Source organism: Pipistrellus hanaki, assembly GCF_964339955.1.
Source record: "Pipistrellus hanaki genome assembly, chromosome: 10".
Taxonomy (NCBI): domain Eukaryota; kingdom Metazoa; phylum Chordata; class Mammalia; order Chiroptera; family Vespertilionidae; genus Pipistrellus; species Pipistrellus hanaki.
Window position 1 is genome coordinate 66,881,530 of NC_140512.1, and position 6,298 is coordinate 66,887,827.

Consider the following 6,298-nt stretch of genomic DNA (forward strand, 5'->3'; position numbering starts at 1 on the left):
CTTAGATTTCCTTAGCATTATCTCAGAGGCAGGAGAGGCTCTCGGTAACACAGCTGCACTCGCCAGCCCTGAGCCCAGCTTCTGACTGAGCAAAGCTCCCCCTGTGGCAGCATACTGACCACCAGGGGGCAGCTCCTGCATTGAGGTCTTCCCCCTTATGGCTAGTGTGCATCATAGTGACCGGTCATTCCACCGTTCAGTCAATTTGCATATTAGCCTTTTATTATATAGGATCCTTGTAAGTAAGCCTTCCTAGAATTATCTTATTTTGAGCATGCCATCTAACTCTTATTTGCTGGGATCCTGATAGATACAGTCTTTCATATTAATTGTACCTTTTACAATCTTTGATTAATACAAAATAAAAAAGTGATATGTATGGAAACACGATCTGTAGTTTGTAAAAAACAAATATAAAAACATTAAAAACAAAACAAAAACCCTAACACTGTTAAACAATATACCTAAACAGTTGAGGAAGAGTGTGGTAAAAGTCATGATGAAATGTACACAGTAGTGAACATAGAGAATGGAATGTTGGTCTGATCTATGATAGATAGAAAAGAGAAGCAAGATGATGTGAGTTTCAACTAAATGCAAACACCAAGTCACAGGGCTGAAACTGGTAGTGTCTCTTTACATGATCCGTGATATTACATTCATCTGGAGACAACTTGTTAAAAGAATAATATAGTCAAACTGCAAGAAGTTCATAGAGGAGTAACAAAATGGTAAAAGGCACTAGAGGATTGACATGTGAGAAGAGATTAAAATATGAAATCACTCTGCTTTAGCTAATAGGTGACTTAGGAGGGACATGTCAACCATCTACAATTCTGTGAAGGTTATAAACACCAAAAGATAGGTAGTGATTATGACAAATCATTAAAATCACATCCTGTGTAAAGGACAAACTATAAATAGTAAAGTTTAACCCAAATTACAGAAGCATTTTAAAAAGTAGAGCTGTTTTGTCTTGTACAGCTAAGTGCTACATATTATAGCCTTTGAAAAAGACAAAATGAAACAAATCGTTATTTACTGTTATATATCTTAATTTACAGCTTCATTGTATCCCATTTTATAAATGCACCTCAGCTTATTTATCCACTCAGCTGCTGATGGGCACTTGGGCTGTTTCAAGATATTAGCTATTGTAGATTGTGCTGCTATGAACAGAGGGGTGCATGTGTTTCTGGTTTATTAGGATATATTTCTAGAAGTGGTATCACTAGGTCAATGGGAGTTTAATTTTTAATTTTTTTTCAGGAAATTCCATACCGTTTTCCACAGTAGCTGCACCAGTCTGCATTCCCACCAGCAGTGTATTAGGGGTTCCTTTTCTCCACATCCTCACTTACCATTTGAAACAACATGGATGGACCTGGAAAGTATTATACTAAGCAAAATAAGCCAGTCAGAGAAAAATAAGTATCACATGATCTCACTCATATGTGGAATCTAATGAAAAAAATAAGCTGATGAACAAAATAGCACCACAGACATAGAAGCATGGAACAGACTGATGAATTTCAGAGAGGAGGTGGGGATGGAGGAGAGGAGTGAGGAGTGATTAACTAGGGAACTTATATGCATATATGGACACAGAAATAGAGTGATGAAGACCTGGGAGGAATGGGTGCGGGGTGGAAGGGGTCAATGGAAAAACAAACAAACAAACAAGACATCTGTAATACTTTCAACAATTAAGTTCAATTAAAAATAAATCCATAAAATAAAAGTATTGTATACATTGATTTTTAAGGTATACCTATCTATATCAATCTATCTCTCATCTATTCATATATGTTAGAAATTACCCTTTCCTAAATGTATATAGAAATAAAAATGCCTGCTATTATTTTTAAAAATTAGTTACTTCAATGTATTGGGATGACATCCTATACTCTAATATGCTAAGTGCCCAACATCCATTCAATCAATCAAAGTGTAATATGCTAATGATATGCTAAGGCTGCTCAACCACTCACTATGATCTGCACTGACCACCAGGGGGCAGACAGTCAACCAGTTGACCTGTTGCTATGACGTGCACTGATCACCAGGGGGCATATGCTCCAACTGGTAGGTTAGCTTGCTGCTGGGGTCCAGCCGATCTAGACTGAGGGAGATGGGCTGGACAGGCCCTGAAGCCCTCCCATAGGCTCTCCCTGACTGGCAAACCTCCTGCACCCCTCCACAGCCCCAACTGTGGGTGGGAGTTAATTAACCAAAGACTATCCTATATAATAAAAGGCTAATATGCAAATCGACTGAACAGTGGACCTACCTGTTGATATGATGTACATTGACCACCAGGAGGCAGATGCTCAAAGCAAGAGCTGCCCCCTGATGGTCAGTACATTCCCACCCGAGGAGCACCACTCAGCCAGAAGCTCTATTCACAACCGATGAGCGCAGCCGTGGTGATGGGAGTCTCTCCGCATCAGTCAGATATCCTTCAAGGGCTCCTGGATTGCAAGAGGGTGCAGGCCGGGTTGAGGGACCCCTCTGAGTGCATGAATTTCATGCACTGGGCCTCTAGTAGTTCAATAAAATTATACAGGTTTCACCGAAACCGGTTTGGCTCAGTGGTAGAGCGTCGGTCTGTGGACTGAAAGGTCCCGGGTTCGATTCCGGTCAAGGGCATGTACATTGGTTGCGGGCACATCCCCGGTAGGGGGTGTGCAAGAGGCAGCTGGTCAATGTTTCTCTCTCATCGACGTTTCTAGCTCTCTATCCCTCTCTCCTCCTCTCTGTAAAAAATCAATAAAATATTTTTAAAAAAAATAAATAAAAAATAAATAAAATAAAATTATACGGGTTTCAAGTATAAAATTTCATAAAAATTCTGTATATTGCATTATATGTTTACTATCCAAAGTCAAATCATCTTTCATCATCATATATTTAAATCCTTTTACCCTTTACAACTTCCTACCCCACTTCCCTCTAGTAGCCACCATACTGCTTTCTGTCTATGAGTTTTTGTTTGATTGTCTTGTTTGTTCATTTTTGCTTTTAATTTTATATTACACATATGAATGAAAGCATATATAGTTTCTTACTTTTTCTGTCTGACTTATTTCGCTTAGCATGATATTTCTCAAGATACATCTATGTTGTCACAAACCATGAGTAATGCTGCAATGAACATAGGAATGCATATATCTTTATGGATAAATGTTTTCAATGTTGGTGGGTAGACATCCAGAAGACAATTTGCTAGGTCATATGGTAACTCTATTCTTAATTTTTGAGGAAACTCCATGCTGTTTTCCCTGGTAGCTGTATCAGTTTCCATCCCCACCAGCAATTAATAAGGATTCCTTTTTCGCCACAACCTCTCCAAAACTAGTTATTACCTGACTTATTGTGAATAGCCACTCAAACAGGAGTAAGATGAAGTTGAGCATTTTTTCATATATCTGTTGGTCATTCATATGTCTTCTTGGGCAAAGTGTCTGTTCAGGTTCTTTGCTGATTTTTTAAATTGAATTGTTTGTCTTTTTGTTGTTGAGTTGTATGTGTTTCTTTTATGTTTTGGACATTAAACCATTGTCATAGCTGTTATTTGCAAATATCTTCTCCCATTTGATTATTTGTCTCGTTTTGTTGTTGGCTTCTTTTGCAGTACAGAAGCTTTTTAGTTTGATATAGTTTCATTCATTTTTTTTTTTTTTTTTTGCTTTTACTTCTTTGCCTTTGAGGTCAAATTAATAAAATCCTCTGTAAGATCAAGGTCCTTATGTTTATTGTTTTCTATTGTTTCAACTCTTATATTTAGGTCTTTGATCAATGTTGGCTTAATTTGTGTGTGTGGTGACAAATAGCAGTCTAGTTTTACTCTTTTTCATTTGGCTTTTAAATTTTCCCAGCACCACCTGTTGAAGACCCTTTCATTTCTCCATTGTATTTTTTTCTTTTTTATAAAAATATATGTGTCCATATACCTGTGGGTTATTTCTGGGCCCTCAATTCTGTTACATTGTTATGTGTGTTTGTTTGTTTTTTTTGTCATTTTGCTGTTGTTTATTGTTGCTTTATAGTATAATTTTTGAATCAGGGAGTGTTATACCTCATGCTCTGTTATTTTTTTTTTTCTGGAATCGTTTTATCTTTTTGGGGTCTTTTGTGGTTTCATACAAATCTGATGATTTTTTTTGTTCTATTTCTTTTAAAAAAATGCCATTGATATTTTGATGGTGATTGCACTAAATCTGTATATTGCTTTGAGTAATATGGCCATTTTAACTCTATCGATTCTTCCCATACATAAACACAACATATCTTTTCATTATTTGTGCCTTCTTCAATTTATTTTCATAATGTCTTGCAGGGCTTTTTAAAAAATATATATTTTATTGATTTTTCACAGAAAGGAAGAGAGAGGGAAAGAGAGTTAGAAACATCGATGAGAGAGAGTCATCGATCAGCTGCCTCTTGCACACCCCCTACTGAGGATATGCCCACAACTGAGGTACATGCCCTTGACTGGAATCGAACCTGAGACCTTTCACTCCACAGGCCGACGCTCTATCCACTGAGCCAAACCGGTTTCGGCTGTCTTGCAGTTTTAAACTCATTATTACTTTTTGTTGTAGTTGCAAAGGAATTGTATTTTTATTTATTTTTTCTTAAATTTCATTGCATATAGGAATGAGATGGATTTTTGAACATTGATTTTGTACCATGCAACTTTACTGTATTTGTTTATTGTTTCTAATAGTTTTTGTGTTTTATTATTTTGGGAGGTGGGGGGTCTTTAGGATTTTCTGTATAAAGAATCATATTATCTGCAAAGGTGACAATTTCACTTTTTTCTTCCAATTTGAATGCCTTTTAGATCTTTCTCTTGCCTGGTTGCTCTGTCTAGGATTTCCAGTATTGTGTTGAATAATAGGAATGAAACTGGTCATCTTTAACTTATTCCTGATCTCAGAAACAAAGTTTTTCAGCATTTAATATGTTATTAGCTGAGGGTTTATTATGGTGTGATACTTTTCTTCTATACACATTTTATTGAGAGTTTTAACCATAAATGGATATTGTTTCTTGTCAGATGTTGTTTTTGCATCAATTGATATGGTCATATGGTTTTTATTCTTTATTTTGTTAATGCGATGTACGACATTGACCAACTTGCTTATGTTGAACCATCTCTGTGATCCCCTGGAATGAACGCTGCTTTATTGTTTTGTTTAGGATTTTTGCATCTATATTCATCAAATATATTAGGTTTCTTTTGTTGTTGTTGTTTTGTTTGTTTGTGTGTGTATGTGTGTGTATGTGTGTGTGTGTGTGTGTGTGTGTGTGTTTTATGTGTGTGTGTGTTATCCTTGTCAGGTTTCATGGCTACATTGACTTTATAAAATGATTTGGGAACTATTGTCTCTTCTTCAATTTTTTTGGGAGAGATTGAGAAGGATAGGTATCACATTTTCTTTGAATGTTTGGTAGAATTCAATATTGAAGCCATCTGGTTCTGAACGTTTACTTTTTGGGAGGTCTTTGATGGTTGTTGCAATTTCCTCACTGTTGATTGATTTATTTAGACTTTTAATATCTTCATGATTCATTCTAGAAAGATTATATATTTTTATTAACTTGTCCATTCTTTGGGTTATTTTATGTGGTGGCATATTAAGTATTTCACAGCATTCTTATATGACCCTTTGTATTTTTGTGATGTCCATCAGAATTTCTTCTCTTTCATTTCTAATTGTTTATATTTAAGTTTTTTTTCTTTTTTCCTTAGTGAATCTAGCCAGAGGTTGTCAATTTTATTAATCTTATCAAAGTACTGATTCTTTATTGCATTACTTTTATATTTTCTTTTTGTTCTCTCTTTTAATTCTGCTCTAATTTTTATTATTTACTTTCTTTGGACTTTGAGTTAAATTTTTCTTCTACTAGGTTTTTGAAATGTAATGTTAGGGATGTGTTTTTTTGTTTTGTTTTGTTTTGTTTTGAGGGGGGTGGTATTTTGTTTTTTGCTGAGATAGGCCAGTAATGATATAATGATATTACCACTTTAGCTGCATTCAAAACATTTTGATATTTCATATTGTCATTCTAATTTTCCTCTATATATTTTAACTTTATTTCTTCTTTGACTCACTTGTTTTGTAGTAGCATGCTGCCTAATCTCCACATATTTGTGCACATTCTTTTTGCAGTTGATTTCCAATATCAAAGCATTCTGGTCAGAAAATATGCTTGGTATGATTTCAATCTTCTTAAATTTGTTGCGGCTAGTTCTATGTCCCAACATATAGTCTATCCTTAAGAATGTCCC